Source organism: Sciurus carolinensis, chromosome 6, assembly GCF_902686445.1.
Source record: "Sciurus carolinensis chromosome 6, mSciCar1.2, whole genome shotgun sequence".
NCBI lineage: Eukaryota > Metazoa > Chordata > Mammalia > Rodentia > Sciuridae > Sciurus > Sciurus carolinensis.
This window is the reverse complement of record NC_062218.1, coordinates 4,663,490-4,680,898: the sequence shown is the minus strand read 5'-3', so window position 1 is coordinate 4,680,898 and position 17,409 is coordinate 4,663,490. Positions and strand designations below refer to the sequence as shown.

Here is a 17,409-nt window from a genome sequence, read left to right as displayed (position 1 = left end):
GCTCTCCCGTCTGCAGACGGGCACTGTGGGCTATCCAGCTTCTGGTTGTATAAGCCAATCTAATAAATTCCCTTTTTATAACCACACTTCCTGTGATTCTGTTCCTGTAGAGAACCCTGACTAATACAGGGGCTTATGAGTAGAAATCCCCTTCCTCTCCCCTAAGTGTATGTGGGCTTTGGGGCGCAACTCTTGCTCTGCTAGGGACCACTCTTTCCTGAGGTCCACAGGTCATCTGATGGATTTCAGGGTTGAACTGAGTTGGCGACAATTTGGGCCTTCATATTAGATCTGTGTGAGAAGTCGCGGCAGGATAGCATTCTAAGAAGCACCATCTTGCTGGGAAAACTGGAAATCCATATGCAACCGAATGAAACTAAACCCCTATCTCTCACCCTGCCCAAAAATCAACTCACAATGGATCAAGGACCTTGAAATCAGACCAGAGACCCTGCATCTTATAGAAGAAAAAGTAGGTCCAAATCTTCAACTTGTTGGCTTAGTGTTCCTTAACAGGACTCCCATAGCACAAGAAATAAAAGCAAGACTCAATAACTGGGATAGATTCAAACTAAATACCTTTCTCTCAGCAAAGAAAACTATCATTAATGCGAAGAGAGAGCCTACAGAGTGGGAGAATATCTTTGCCACTCATACTTCAGATAGAGCACTAATTTCCAGAATATATAAAGAACTCAAAAAACTCTACACGAAGAATACAAATAATCCAGTCAACAAATGGGCTAAGGATATGAACAGACGCTTCACAGAAGAAGTTCTACAAGCAATCAACAAACATATGCAAAAATGTTCACCATCTTTAGTAATAAGAGAAATGCAAATCAAAACTACACTAAGATTCCATCTCGCCCCAATTAGAATGGCGATTATCAAGAATACAAGCAACAACAGGTGTTGGCGAGGATGTGGGGAGAAAGGTACACTCACACATTGCTGGTGGGGCTGCAAATTAGTGCAGCCACTCTGGAAAGCAGTGTGGAGATTCCTTAGAAAACTTGGAATGGACCCACCATTTGACCCAACTATCCCACTCCTCAGCCTATACCCAAAGGATTTAAAATCAGTATACTACAGAGATACAGCCACATCAATGTTCATAGCTGCTCAATTCACAATAGCCAGACTGTGGAACCAACCTAGATGTCCTTCAATTGATGAATGGGTAAAGAAACTGTGGTGTATATATATACAATGGAATATTACTCAGCTATAAAGAATAATAAAATTATGGCATTTGCAGGCAAATGGATGAAATTGGAGAATATCATGCTAAGTGAGATAAGCCAATCTCAAAAAACCAAAGGCCAAATGATCTCACTGATAAGCGGATGATGACACATAATGGGGGGTGGGAGGGGGGCAAGAATGGAGGAAGGAGGGACTGTATAGAGGGAAAAGAGGGGTGGGAAGAGTGGGGGGGTGGGGGAAGGAAAAAATAACAGAATGAGTCAAACATCATTACCCTATGTAAATGTATGATTATGCAAATGGTATGCTGTTACTCCATGTACAAACAGAAACATGTATCCCATTTGTTTACAATAAAAATAAATTAAAATTTAAAAAAAAAAGAAGCACCATCTATTCTCTGTGGAAGATGGGACAGTTATGGAATCTGTCAAGAAAGTCTTGAGTTGAAGTATAAGTTGGCACACATTTGTTTTGTTTCTGGCACGAGAGGTGGGAGTGGAAGGTGGGAGATGGGAGGGGCCCATGCCAGGACTGGACAGGTGAGCAGGGTGAGGCAGAGGTTGGCATGGTGCCCCTTGTTAGCTAGTGTAATTTTTGCCATTGGAAGGGATTGAGATGGAGGGTGGGATGACAGGTGTGAACAGCAACATGGAGAACAACTCTGAGGGTCCGGGTGGGGCCAAGAGGTCTGGTGGGAAGAGGATTCCCCGGGAGGATCCCCCAACAACTGGCGGGGTGGTGTGGGCAGGGCTGAGGAAAGCAGATGTGATTCCAGAGGTCAGGAAGTGGTGATTCCAAGGATTGACTGGCCATTGACAAGGTGAAGAAGAGAGAGGGCTCCAGGCGGGTCTCTGTGGGAGGCAATGGCAGTTCCGGAGGCAGAACAAGGACAAGGACAGGGCATGGGGCAGTGGATGGGCCACGCTCACTGCAGTCCTGAGCTCGGGAATAGACATCACAGTGCCATTGTCCAGCCACCCGTGCTGGCCTCTGCCCCAGTGGACCTTGGAGGGAATGTGGGCAGCACCACTGCTCAGCTGCCCAGGGCAGCCGCGTGCTTGTCAGGAGCCTGTCCTTGTCTCTGTGCAGAGAGAAGCAAGCAGGGAAAACCAGGAAGAGTTGCAAGTGAATCTCCAGGGGCCGTGGCCTGCGGCTGACTGAGCCGCTGGCAGAGACTGGCCTGGCCAGTCCACCAAGCTTGTCCACACACCCGAGAGCCATGAGCCACTCGCCTGGGGTCTGGAGAAAACCCAACCCACAGCCAACACCACCTCCCTGCTGTCCCCACGCAGACTGCCCTGGGCTGCTTCTGAAATAGGAAGAGGACTTGGAGAAGCCCAGCCAGCTGATGGGGCCCAGGCGGGGAAAAGACAGAACTTAGCTGGAACAGAAGGAGCCGGCAATGGGGACTGAGCAAGTCTCCTTCTCCTGCTCCCGTGTCTGTGTGGGCCCCTCCCTCCATGGCACTGAGGACCCTGAGCACACGGGGATGTCATGTGGCAGAAGCCCTCCAACTGAGGGAGCTGCACCCGGCAGGCCCAGACTAGTGGTCTAGGGCAGGCACTGCTCACGGTCAGCAGGGGCAGCTAGGGAGACCACCAGTGATTTGGAGGCCCAAGCAACAGCAAATAGAGAAGGCACGGCCTGCCCAGCCCCGAAGACGCAGAGGAGGGGCTGTCCGGTGGAGACCCTACTGAGAGGGCGAAGCCAGGACCAGGGGCTCTGAGGCAGATGTGAGGGAGAGGAGAGAGCCCACCTCAGCTCTTGCGGTCCCCACTCTGAGGTCCGTGTCTCCAGCGCTCCAATGTCATCTGTAGGAAGTCATAGGGTTTGGAGCTTTGAGATTGTAGGGCAGAGTCCCCTGGAGTCAGGGGCTGGAAGGCAGGAAGAGATTGGCACTACAGTGGCACGGGGCCACTCTGTGCCACTGTGCACTGGAAGCTGGGCGTGGTCGTGTGTTTCTATCATTCTCGCTACCAAGGGGGTGGACGCAGAGGATCCCCGTTGAAGGCCAGTGAAAGTGACATAGGGAGACCCTGTCTCAAAAATCAGTGAAGTGCCATTGGCCACACCAAGTGAGCTGCCTCAGAAGTGAATCTAACTGGGAACTGTCTCTTGCTTATTCTGCCAAATTCATCTTCAGGTTCCCCAAGTTCTCCTCCAAAGGAAGGAGAAGGAGGCAAAGCTGGACGAGAGGTGCGGCACTGGTAAGGAGGCAGGGACCCCACACCCAGAACTCTCTCCACTGCCTGGTGCACGGCTGTTCCTCAGACCACCAGCTTCCCCTAGTGCTGCCCTGGGGCCCAGAGCAGGGGCTTGGGAGCTCCCTGAAACCAGCACAGCCCCTGCAGCACTGGGACAGGAGAGGGCGCAGAGTGGGCTTTCCGCCTTCCGGTTCTGCTGCGAGGGAGACTGCACAGGCATCCTAAGGGAGACTGGCCATTCGACATGTTGGTCTGCTGCCATAGGAAAGGGTTTGAATTCTCATTAAGAGAGTAATGCCTGCACCCCAGCAAGGAGGTAGAATAACTCCAACCGGTGCCTGGCCATGGCTGCGAAGTCCTCTGCACCAAGCTCTCCATTGGTCATCCTGGGGACACAGCAGCTTGGCCATGCTTCCCGTTCTAGACCTTTCCTTTCCATCCCTCCCTCCCTAATACTCAGTGTGCATTGTGGGTTCTCAGGCCTGGTGTTAGCTGAGGACCAGCCAATGCCTGCCCAAACCCTGCTGACCGGAGAGTTTTGACTCCCATGTTCACCTCCACCCACACATCATGGAAAATGCCTGGGCATCCCTCACTCCTCACATCGCGCTCCGGAGCCGTGTGCCCATCACGCTCATTATGAGCGGGAGAATAGATTCCTCCGCGGCTCGCTGGGTCTGGGCCTCACTCCAGCTGAGCTGGGGCTTTGCCACATGGACACAGTTCCGGGGCCCAGGGACACAGCTGATTTTCCTGACAAGACACCTCAAGCTCCTCCTGGATCTGGTGTAAGAGCATCTTGAGGCTGTGTGTGGTCCATGGAAGCAGTCCGCAGTGCTGGGGACTAAGACGCCACTTATTCAAAAGCAAACCAAAGACGGTTGGTGGATTTGCGTGGGTGCGGATGAGTCAGAACTCCTGGTGCAGGCAGACGATGAGCCCGGCCTGTAGTAAATGTCTTCCAAGGCAGGAGGGGGACGGGCCCACGGCCCACCCGCTCTGTGACGCGCTAGCTTGGCTGTCATGAGGCTCCGCATCACTCCTTTCTCTGTCTTCCTGCTTTTTCTTCTAATGGAAATCACATTTTTAGGGAAACAAGGGTGCTGAATACATGCATGTATGTTAGGTTGTCCTTCCGGGTGAGAGTGCCAACAGTGCAGAATTTGAGTGACATCTCATTTAGTCTGAAGGCTAGCATTTTAAAAAACATTTGCAGATTCTCCCTAAAAATAAAATGAAAGATGTATTTGTTTTAGAAACCGCAACACTCAGAGGCACACCTGCCACTCACTTGCATACCCCCCAGCCAGCTCCCCTGTAATCCGGGTCACCCAGTGATGACCATAGTTCACAGGGCATGCATCTGCTTTTACCCTCTATCTTGATAGACAGGAAGATGATGGGTCAGATTGATGGATGATTGGTTGATGTGGGTGATGGACGGGTGGATAGGCCAGCAGGCAGACAGAAGGAAGTGGCTATGAATCACTGTGAACAGGATGAGTTTGTCTCTTTTCCATTTATGCACCTGTCTGACTTTGGATTCTCCCAGAAGCAGAACTTGGGATCAGGACTGGGGTACCTGTGGTTAATTTGGGAGGTGATCCCAGAAGCTCCAGTGTGGAGAAGGGCAGGCAGGAAGGGAGAAGCCGAGGCAGGGCGTGGTGCTTGGCAGGCTTCACTGTGGGCAACCCAGCCCTGTGGCTCTGGGAGACGTGAACCTTCTTGAGGACTGCGGGCACACTGGCCCACGCACGCCCACTCTTCCTAATCTGGTAACCAATTCCAGGGACACCAACTCCCGCCAACTGGGCTTTTAGGTCAGCCTGTGTGCTCGCCTGTGACCAGACACTTCCAGGGAGGGTGTCAAGAGTGTTTCGAGAGGAGGGCAGCGGAGTGACACTGGAGGGAGAAGTGTCCAGGAGCACTGGCAGGGCCCAGCAGTGACACACAGGGCCACTCTCGTGCTTCCGGACAGATCCGCAACATCTGAATCCTTCTCTCCTGTCTCATGGAACATTCTGTAACCCTGTCTTTCGCTTCTGAAATGGCTCCTCTCCTGTCCAAACTCAGAGCCCACAATGTCTGACACAGGATTTCTTGAAGGTGTTTTCCACAGAACACAAATCCTTCAGGACTCCCGGAGAAAAAGGAGTTTTGAGGTTCAAATACCATTTCTACATTCTGCTTTATATTTTTTCTTGGAGGTTTACAGTCACCAATTTAAAGTTTAATTGCATTTATCCACATATTTTCAATGTCTTTATTCTCTAAGTGTGATAACAATGGGATATTAATAACCCCTGGGTCAAGTTCCTTGACTAGGAAGTGACAGTTTACTGTATCACCTCCCTCTGTGCCTCTGTGATCAACCCCTTTCCAATCCACATCAGCCACCTGCACCAGCAGCTGAGCCTCCCCAGACTGCCTTCCACCTGGGCTTCCCTTAAGTCCCTTTCCCAAAGAGGCACTTGAGATAAATTATGCTCTGCTTAAGTTCCCACTCATTGTCTACAACTTTCTTCATTCATTCCTGGTTTATTAATTTTTCATCCACACATGCAACAATTGTTTTGACCCCCAATTATTCTAGAGTTTAAATAAGTGGATAAAAAGTATGTACTCTCCCTGTATTAGTCAGGGTTCTCTAGAGGTACAGAATCAACAGGAAGTATGATTATAAAAGGGGATTTCTTAGATGGGCTTACATGAAGAAGCTGAAATAGTCTGCAATGGGCATCTGCAGCTGGAAGAACCAGCAGTTGTGCAGTCCAAGATGCAGAAATCCCAGAACTAGAAAGATCAATAGTGCTACCCTAGTCCAAGACCAAGGGCTCTGGAAACTACCTGGAGAATCACTGGCAGAGTCTGCTTCGGAAGAGTAAAGAAGGGAGAGTTCAATATCCTCAGACAATTGAAGCAGCGATCAAGAACCCGTTCAAGAAGAGCCGAGCTTGCATCTGCATCTGCTTCCTTGTTCTTCCAGTTTTTATTCCATCCTATTGGGCAGAGGGGCCTATGCTTAGGGAGGGGCTCCACTTCAGTTCATTATCCCACATGCCAATCATTCCTAGACACACCCTTATGAACACACCCAGAAGCCTCTTAATCATTGTCATCTCTTAATGCAATCAAGTTGACGATTCAATGTAGCCATTACACCCCTTTGCTTGTACGTCCTTGTGTTCTGGCTTAACGGACCTGTAGTTGCTGGGGTAAGGACTTGCTTGGCTACCCACATTTTCTCATTCAGCTAACTGACATTTGGTTGCCAATAGAGACATGGAAAGATCTGTCATATTTTATTACCAGAGGTTTTTATTCCTCACAGATCACTCCCTTGAGGAAACTGTGTCCTTCTCCCCTAATGTGGAGCCGGGAGTGTGTTCCTGTCCACCGCATGGGGCCCTTCTGCACTATGTCTATTCCCTGGTAGACAGAGATCATTAAGGCAGGAGGAGCAGGTGCTGACCCTAACCCAGCATCTCCAGGTGGAGGAGAGGGGCTACCACCTGCAAGAAGGTGGCTGTTCATGCTGTGCCAGTGACTTCCTGGTTGGCATTCTGTGAAATATACGACTTTTTAAATCAGGGCCAGATAAATGTAAAGGATTCATCAGTATCGCAAGAAGTGCCTGGGATCTGCCATGAGTAGGAACCGTGACAGAAACATTAGTCAAAGGTCTCATTTCCATTTCCTGTGCTCAGTTGGAAATGGGGAGCATAAAGTATAATATACCCTAAATTTCTAGACAGAGGTGCTGACTTGCTAATGACTTTCTAACAGATAGGCTACCCCTGTGTGTGAGGCAGATGATGGCACGTGGGCACTCTTCATGACTCAGCAGCCACCTTCTGCCCCTCCTGCTGATGTCGTATTCACGCCACCCGCCTCTCTTCAGTCTGTGGGTTGATGCAAATCAACTTGGGAGAATTGTGTAGGCTCTTGAGTGTAGATTGTCGGGAGAATGAAAGGAAAGCTACGAATTCACAAAGGGCAGAGGCTGGCTGGGTGGAGCGCAGACGTGAGTGCATGCGGAGCGGTGCCTTGCCACCATTGATGTCACGTCTGGGGAGGTCGCAAGTCCTTTGAGGAGCATCAGTAGGGAAGCATGCGCTATGGTGATTCCCCCAGTTAGGAAGGCCTAGCCTGTGGTCAGCCCACCAGGAAGGCTTAGGGTGAATTCAATTTGAAGGCATCTGTCCAATGTGGTTTGTTGGAGAGGCTCCAAATTCCAATGTCTTACAAAGAACCTACTGGAGGAAATTAATCGTAACCAACATCTCCCGAGGAGACACCATGTCCAGTGACTGAGGCATTCTGAGACGTCAGACTTTGGAATATTCCCCAGGATAATTGAGAAGTTGGAGATATTCCCTTACGAGTTTCTGACAAATCACCAATCTGGCTACTCTGCTATTTATATGCCTCGCCCATCCTCTCCCTAGGGATTAGGAACCTGGTTCTTAAGAAATGGATGACCCTACAGGCTCATAATGAGCAAGCTCATAAAGAAGGAATTTTTAGCAGGGTAAGTGACTTCTTGAATAAAAGATTTCTTTATTACTTCATGAATCACAGTTAAAAGAAAATGTCATGGGACTGAGGAATTGTCTGAAGGTAAAAAAAAAAGAAAGAAAGAAAGAAAAAAAAAGAACAAGAAGCTGGACGAAAAAATCCTTGGAAACTTCTCAGAATCCCCATTTGTTGCTGCAGTTTGTTGGCTATAAACCCTAAAAATCTTTTTGAAATGTCCACTGTATCTTAGGGAATCGGAAACCCAAATGTCCCTATTATGTGCCTGATGTTACCAAGTCAATTTCATGTTGGTAGAATAGTTACTAGTGCGGACAGGGACAAGTCCTGCAACTCATCATGGGCATCCATTACTAGGGGCACGACGGGGCGGGGCAGCAGGCCCTCCAGGGGCTGGGGGCTGGGTGACTGTCCGCACTGGGCCGCCCACCGACGCTGCATCTGGACCCTCAGTCTCAGTTCTCAAGAGTTTGCAATGCCCCGCATGAAGAAGCCGGGAGCAGAAGGCTTCGCGCTTTAAAGTAGCGTGCTGCTTTGGGCACGAACCGGAGCGCCTGCAGGACCGGGCCTTGGGCGGTGGGCGGCTGGGGACAGCAGCTGCAGCTGTGGGCGGCCCGGCACCCCTGCAAAGTGGGAGTGGGTAGGACTGCGGTCCCGCGCTCAGCTAGCTAATTAGTGGTTCTCATTAGGAACGGTCCGCGGCCGACTGGGCTCCATGGAGCGTGCCCACGGCACGGCGCTGATTGGCACGAGCAGAAGCCAGTTCTGATGGTAAACGGCTGGCAGATGCCTCCACCAGGTGCTGGGCGCTCAGGGCCAGGCCCGCAGCCAAGCCGCGGCGCGCTCCCTCTGCTGGTGGGACAGGCGCCCGCGCCCGGCGACCAGCCAGGGCCGGCTCCCAGGTCTGAGCCAAGCGCAAAGCAGGAGCGCAGGGAGGCTGCCCGGAGCGCGGGTCTGCTTAGGGGTCCGGGCTGGTTCTGTGATGCTGCTGATGCCGGGAACAGGCGGGCGGCGGATCGCGGGAGGGGTAGAAGGGGACCCCGCGGTGCCCAAACACCTCACAGTGTGATGAAACAGGACGCCCCCTGGAGAGCGAGCTGCGGGGAACCAAGTCCACCGGGAAACCGCAGCCAGGAACGCCGGGGTGACCCAGGACCTCGTTAAAGAACGGAGAGTGCGTCCTGCTCTGCCGCTGCGACCTGCCCTGAGCGCAGTGCCCTCTCAGGCGGCGCAGGAGAGAGACGCTTCCTGAGGTCCTGGTGCTTGGCTTGTCCCAGCTCCGCGGCAGTCGGCTGCTCCTAGCCGGCTGGTCCTGCCCGCCTGGTTGGTCCTTGGATCCACTTGAAGAGACTGAGAGGCTTGGTCTCCTCGGCCCAGGCACCCAGTACCGTCTCCGCACACAGTGGACAACACACCAATGGAGGAGGAAATGAGTGAAGGGACATAAATCCTACTAGAAATCCTTCCAGAGTTGGGCAGGCCTGAGATGGAGGCCTGCACCATGGTAGGTTGCTGCGAGAGACAGGGAGGGGAGCGGAAGGAAGAGGGGCCGTGACTTCTCAGACAGCCACCATCCACTGGCTCATCCTCTAGGACCTCAGGACCCAGACCCCAGCCTCCTGTGAGTAGGGGAGCATACCATGTGACACAGGCACAGCTCAAATGACCTTTGATCCCCACGACCAGGTGGCCAGCCTGGAGCCCAGAAATGGCCAGGCTGAGAGAGCCAGGTGACTCTGCATCCAAATTTGAGTTTAAGGAGTGGCCTTCAGAAGCAGCTGGGCCAAGGTGGCTGCTGTTACATCAGGGCCTGGTGCTGTGGTGGTGGCCTGGGAGGCTGAACAGACAAGGTGCACACGGGCGAGGAGCCCTGGGCCATCCCACTCTTCCCCTAGACATGCCTAGAAGCCCCCCAGGGCCTCCTGAAACCTGGCCATGACGGACCACCAAGGCTCTGGTTGCTCCATCTCCGCTGCCGTTGCTGCTTCCACACCAGGGGAATGAAAAGTCCCTACAAATCACCACTCCTTCCACCTGACCCGGGTGGCAGCACCCAACGCCTCCACCTGACCCGGGTGGCAGCACCCAGTGCCCCTCGTTCCCATACTCCCCAGCACCCAGGGTGAGCACTGGCCTGACCACGCGAAGCGCACCTCGCTGCTTACACAAGACTCCTGCCTCGGCATGAAGGCAGCTCGCTCCCCAAGGACTCCGGGCCGAGTCGTCTGTGGCACACGCTCACCCTGGTCCATGAGGGGCTAGTCCCTGAATATCTCACCTGCACCACAGGCGGTGGAAACCTCGAAGGCAGTCTCGATGACTAAGTCTTTCTCCCCAAAGTCCTGCTTACGACTGAAACATAACAGAACATGATAAGTTTTAAATTAATGATTACTATGGAGGCCAGTTCAGACAACTTTACTTGAGGGATTCAGCATTTATTTTTTCTTGTCTTTTTTATTTGTTCTGATAAGTTATACATGATAGTAGAATGCATTTTGACACATCATACAAAAAGGGAGTATAGCTTCTCGTTTGGTTGTATATGATATGGAGTTACATAGGTCATGTAATCATATATGCTCATAGGGTAATAATGTCTGATTCATTCTACTATCTTCCCTACCCCCATGCCCCTTCCCCTCCCTTTGCTCCCCTCTGTCTATTCTAAAATACCTCTATTTCCCCACCCATTGTGAATTAGCATATGCATATCATAGAAAACATTTGGCCTTTGGTTTTTTGGGATTGACTTTTTTGCTTAGTGTGATATTCTACAGCTCCATCCATTTATCAGCAAATGTTATCATTTCATCCTTCTTTAAGGCTAAGTAATATTCCATCATGTATAAGCCACATTTTCTTCATCCATTCATCTGTTGAAGGGCACCTAGGTTGGTTCCATAGTGTAGCTATTGTGAATTGAGTTGCTATAAACATTGATGTGGCTGTGTTACTGTAGTATGTTGATTTTAAGTCCTTTGGATATAAACCTAGGGATGGAATGACTGGATCAAATAGTGGTTCCATTCCAAGTTTTCTGAGGAATCTCCATGCTGCTTTTCATAGTGATTGTACCAATTTGCACTCCCACAAGCAATGTGTGAGGGTACCTTTCTCCCCACATCCTCACCAACATTTATTGTTGCTTATATTCTTGATAATTGCCATTCTGACAAGTGAGATGCAATTAGAAGAAAATGTTGGCCCAAATCTCTATTGTTGGCTTAGGAACTGACTTCCTTAACAAGACTCCTAAAGTACAGAAGTAAAATCAAGAATCAATAAATAGAATGGAATCAAGCTAAAAAGCTTCTTTTCAGCAAAAGAAACAATCAATAACATGAAGAGAGAGCCTATAGAATGGGAGAAAATCTTTACCACGTGGACCTCAGCTAAAGTGTTAATCTCCAGGATATATAAAGAACTCAGAAAACTTAACACCAAAAAAACCAAATAACCCAATCAATAAATGGACTGAGGAACTGAACAGACACTTCACAGAAGAAGAAATACAGTCTATCAACAAATATATGGAAAAATGTTCAACATCTCTAGCAATTAGAGAAATAAAAATAAAAAACTAGGGGCTGGGGAGATAGCTCAGTCGGTAGAGTACTTGCCTTGTAAGCACAAGGCCCTGGGTTGGATCCCCAGCACTCCCCCCCCCCAAAAAAAAAATCAAAAACTACAGCATTTATTTTTCTCCCCACAGAATAATACTAAAATCAAAAACTTACTATAAAGTACGAGTCTGGGTTTGCATGATTTGCAGAGGAAAGGCAAGGGGACAACATGTTCAGAAAGAGCTTCCTGGGTATTCCCCAAGGGTGGAGGTCCTAGCAGACTCCAGAAGGAGGCTCAGCCGCCCATTCTTGTTTCACTGGCCAGAACTTCGAGCCGCATTTGAACTCGCTGGTGACCACTGGTCAGAAGCTCCCGTTGGTCCCCATAGCTGGGTGGGAGTCAGAGAGGTGCTAGTGCTACAAGACCAGCAGGGACCCAGCAGCGGGCAGCCTGCACAGCACCCAGGAGGACCGCTGAGTCTTGATGCCCCTCACTGCCCGGGAGCAAGAAGTCCCTGCCAAGCCCTGGCAGCATACCACAGGGCCAGGCACGGGTGGCAAGGACAATCCCACTCCGGACCAACTGAGCACGTGTTACTGCTGCATAGACCAGCTTTGGAGCTTCAGGTGGAGCCAAAGCCATCTGCCATCTGCACCCACCTCTTCAAAGATGATGTCCCCGAGCGTCTCCTGCCATAGGAAAAGGTGACCCAGAACATAGATTGGAGGGACTAAGAACACACTATTCAATGTAGCTTTTTTTTTTTTTTTAATTTGGTAGTGGGGATTGAACCCAGGGCCATTCTGTCACTGAGTTGCATCCATAGCCTTTTAAAGTTTTTATTTCAAGACAGAGTCTCACTAACTGGCCAAGGCTGGCCTCAGACGTACAGTCTTCCTGCTCAGCCTGTCATGCTGCTGGGACACAGGCATGTACCCCCACAACCAGCTTCAACCTATCACTTTTAATATAAATTTTGAAAAAGTCATTACATGATTATATTTAAGGTAGAGAAGTAAAGTTGACATAATATGAAAATCAAGGCCAAATACACCATCAGTTACCCTGATCCTAACTCAGACCCTTTTGATAATCACTCATCTGCAAAGCAGAAGAAACGTCAAGTTAAGAGAGGGGAGCGAAGGGAGGAGAGGCGTATGGGGTAGGAAGGATCGTGGAGCGAAACGGACACTGTTACCTCTTGTACATGTATGTCTGCATGACCTGCACTATGCCAATCAGAAAAATGAGAAATTACCCTCCGTTTATGTGGGATCTGTCAAAATGTATGAATGCACTCTACTCCACGAACAAGAAATCAGAACAAATGAAAAAATTAAAAAGAAGGCGGTGATCAGAAGTACTGACTCTTAGTGGGACTCGGGCACTTACACCAGGTGCAGCGTCAGAGCCCCTTCTCTACCACGTGTCTGCAGCTTGTCGATCAGGAGATTGTTCTGGTGTAGGCCGAGGGGTCCTCCTAAGGCTCCTGTGGAGGTGATGCCCAAGTGCTCAGAGGTGAAGTGCCTGGGTCGAGAGAAGTGCAGCCCAGTCGGTGGGTCACTGGGTGGTGACCTCGCAGTAGGTCAGGAGTGTGCCTTCACGTCGGCGGTCCGTGCCTGGGGAGGGGAGCGCCCTCTGCTTCCTGAGCTGCTTCTACCTACATTCCTTTCCTCCTACCATTCTTCTCAGGCCCGTAGCTATGGTGTCGGTCATCTATGGACTGAGACCTCTGAAAGCAAGAGCCAAATGACCTTTCCTCCTCTACGTTCTTGCCAGGTCTTTTGGTCACGGCAATGATAAAGCTGGCTAAAACAGAGAGGGCACCATCAGCCTTCATAAGTGCAGGCTTCCAAGTTCTCGGTTTCCACGAGAACGTGCTGGCTTTGGGTGGATGCCCCTGGCCCGGCCCAGTCTCTCCTGCGTGCTGGCCATCATCACTTCCTAAAACACTGGCCTTTGCTCTATACAGTGGAGCCACCCTTGGGGTGCAAGCGCGTGCAGGGGCCCCAGCGCTGAGCCTCTGAGTCAGTGTTGGGAAGTGTCTGCTCACAGCCCGTCAGCCACCACTTTCCTCCGGAGGTCAAATCCAGCAGCTGACCTGCAGACAGCTGGCATATGATGTGGCCTGGAGGACAGGCGCCGATGGCTGGGAAGAGGTTCCCAGTGATGCTGTGCCACCCAGCTCTGGCTCCTGTAACAGGGCCGTGGAGAGCGCCACCTTGTGGCACGTTTGGCTGCCCCCTGGGGCCTTGCTGTCCAGCACCTACGCTGCTGAGTGAATCTCGGTCATTGCCCGTCCTCTTGGTTGACACTGGGTCCTGGTGCAGGTGGTACGGGAGAGATCCTGCTCCAGTGGGGTTTCCTGAGCAGCCAGACGAAAGGACCCATCTTTATGTCCTTTACCAGAGCAGAGGGAGATGTAGCAGAACATAAAACAAATAAGGGACGTTGCCTTTGATGTCCAGTCCCTACAGGTGGCAGGAGTTACATTTCTGCTTGAACCTTGAGCAGAGCTCAGCACCTGCGCCATAGCAGTTTCTAGGCACCTGTGAGGGTGGAGGCTCCAGAGTTTGTGCCACTCCCAGGCCATCCAGCAGCTGGCAGCGCCCTTTCAAACCAGGCTGAAAGTTATTTTCCCAATGGATCTTGGGCACCCCGAACAAATTCATTCAGAGAATTGGGCCAATTGCCATGTGGCAGGTAATAATTATTTTCTATTTCTGGCCACTGGTGAGTTAGCTACCCGTCTTTGTAACTCAAACTTTGGAAACGTAACATTCAGTTCAATTACTGTCGCCACCCACGGCAATTTGTTACCGCCTGCAGCAACAATTGCGCGGGTATTTATCGGAGGTGGACTGGAAACTGAGCTACTTCTACCATCTTTCTCTTTAGTGGGCTGCTTTCTTGCTTGTTTGCTTGTTTATAGAGGATAGAGGAAATGAGGCTTACTTGCTTTGAGAGGAGAGAGAGAGAGAGGCTTTGCATAAAGAAAGAAAGAGAGACTGCTTAAGAGAGAGACTACACTTTCAGAGATCTATATCTTCTTAGTTCTGCTGCTTCTTCTTAAAGGTGCATCCTGCAAGAATTAATAACTGGGATAGATTCAAACTAAAAAGCTTTCTCTCAGCAAAGGAAACTATCAGAAATGCGAAGAAAGAGCCTACAGAGTGGGAGAAAATCTTTGCCACTCATACTTCAGATAGAGCACTAATCTCCAGAATCTATAAAGAACTCAAAAAACTCTACACCAAGAATGCAACTAATCCAATCGACAAATGGGCTAAGGAAATGAATAGACACTTCACAGAAGAAGATCTACAAGCAATCAAACATATGGAAAAATGTTCGACATCTCTAGTAATAAGAGAAATGCAAATCAAAACCACCCTAAGATTCCATCTCACTCCAATTAGAATGGCAATTATCAAGAATATAAGCAACAACAGGTGTTGGCGAGGATGTGGGGAGAAAGGTACACTCATACATTGCTGGTGGGGCTGCAAATTAGTGCAGCCACTCTGGAAAGCAGTGTGGAGATTCCTTAGAAAACTTGGAATGGAACCACCATTTGACCCAGCTATCCCACTCCTTGGCCTATACCCAAAGGACTTAAAATCAGCATATTACAGAGATACAGCCACATCAATGTTCATAGCTGCTCAGTTCACAATAGCCAGATTGTGGAACCAACCTAGATGTCCTTCAATTGATGAATGGATAAAGAAACTGTGGTATATATATACAATGGAATATTACTCAGCCATAAAGAATGATAAAATTATGGCATTTGCAGGCAAATGGATGAAACTGGAGAATATCATGCTAAGTGAGATAAGCCAATCTCAAAAAGCCAAAGGACGAATGATATCGCTAATAAGTGGATGATGACACATAATGGGGGGTGGGAGGGGTTAGTGTTAGGGTTTAAGTTAAAGTTAGGGAGGGGGGCAAGAATGGAGGAAGGAAGGACTGTATAGAGGGAAAAGAGGGGTGGGAGGGGTGGGGGGAAGGGGAAAAAATAACAGAATGAATCAAACAACATTACCCTATGTAAATGTATGATTACACAAATGGTATGCCTTTACGCCATGTACAAACAGAAACAACATGTATCCCATTTGTTTACAATAAAAAAAAAAAGGTGCATCCTGCATCCTGCGTGCTTCACTCTGCTATCTAGAGGTGTGGCTTTTCTTCTCCGTTCTGCAATCTGCAACCTGCGTTCTGCCATCATTTAGAGGTGCTGCTTATCCTCCACCCAGCGATCTAGAGGTGTGGCTTATCCTCTCTGCTAACTGCTTATCCGGTTATATCTCTGGTGCTTCCTATAGGTGTGTCTTATATACCTAAGGCAGCCAATAAGCTTAGGATTAGCACAATTGAGGCACGCCCCTCGGTACCAATCAAGACAGAATGAGGAACATCTGTTGACCACTAGCACAAAGGAGACATTAACTAATCAGGCAAAAGTAGATCACGCCATGTTAACATTAATTATGCGCCACCTCTTAGCTCAAGGCCAGCCGCCATCTTAGGGTTACCCAAACATGTCTTCTGCAAATTACTACTCCGAAAACTCACCGTCTTGCAGGCTTTCCACAGGTGGCTGCTGTGGAGGATGCTCTGGCTGAGGGAACCTAGCCGAGAATGCCCACAGGTCTCTGGCTGACCACGTCATCCCCCAGTGCTGCCCACTTGTCCTCCTCTGTGCCCGTTGCAGCTGCCAACCAGTAGGTGCTCAGGAGTGCACCTGCGGCAGGGACTTGGCTGGTGAGGCTTTGGGCCAGATCCAGGGTGCAGGTGGGTGCTGCTCTTATGATTGGCACAGTCCTCTCTGACAGCACGCGGGGCAGCTTCCGGGGCTGAGAGGGAGACCAGAGGTCATAACCAGGGGGATGTTTCTTCCCCTCTGTGGGGACCAAAGCACAGATTTTACTTGATCTCTTGAATGAGATGGCTTCTACATAATTCAACATACTTCAATATTTAAATCATTATAAACATTTAAAATGATCCAAAATTATTCATCCGGAGCTGAGTGGGCAGAACGTTGAGTGTAGTAATGAAATCACCGTTGATGCTGTACAGACATACTCTAAATCTATTCCCACTTCAGGAAGAGCAAATTGAACCTGTAATTCTCTTCTAGTAGCTTCCTTTCTTAAAAAGAGAATCATCAAGGAGAAGGATGGTAGACTCCACTATTCTCTAACCTTGGCCATTAGAAACATATGGATTATGGTTTAGATATGAGGTATCCCCCAAAAGTTCATGTGGGAGACAATGCAAGAATGTTCAGAGGTCAAACTATTGGATTATAGGAGATGTGACCTAATCAATGAATCGATCCACTGATATGGATTAATCAGGTGGTAGCTCTATGTAGGCAGGTAGGGTGTGATTGGAGGAAGTAGGCCACAGGGGTCGTGCCTTTGGGGTTTATCTTTTGTCCCTGATGAGTGGAGCGCTCTCTCTCTCTCTCTCTCTCTCTCCCCGCCCCCTGCTCCCTTGCCCCATGACCTGAGCTGCTTTCCTCCTCCACACCCTTCTGCCTTGGTCCCGCTGCCTCACCTCAGGCCCGGAGCTATGGCACTATAGACTGATACTTCTGAACCCTTGAGCCAAATAAGCTTTCCTCCTCTAAGTAGTTCTTGTCAGGTATTTTGGTCTCAGTGATACGAAGCTGACTATCACAGTAGATAAGCCAGTCACATGGAAAAACACAAAGCATAATGATAATGATAGTTACATCACAAATCCAAACACACAGTCGGGTCAGGATGCTGCAGGGAAGCAGGGCGATGCTGGGAGAGACAGGTGGGTCTGGAAGGCGCAGGAGTGGGAGACGCAGGGGCCTGCGTTCGTCTTCTCCTGAGACTGGTTT

The 17,409-nt window shown here is 49.7% G+C and overlaps 1 long non-coding RNA gene across 1 annotated transcript; it reads right to left on the bottom strand.

The window, feature by feature from the left end:
• Window positions 1–8,323: 8,323 nt before the first annotated feature.
• LOC124986487 (uncharacterized) lies at window positions 8,324–16,346 on the bottom strand. Its single transcript, XR_007109012.1, has 3 exons — window positions 16,107–16,346; window positions 10,231–10,304; window positions 8,324–9,464 (listed from the first exon to the last, which is right to left on the bottom strand). It is a non-coding gene; the product is annotated as an uncharacterized LOC124986487 (long non-coding RNA).
• Between the last annotated feature and the right edge of the window lie 1,063 nt (window positions 16,347–17,409).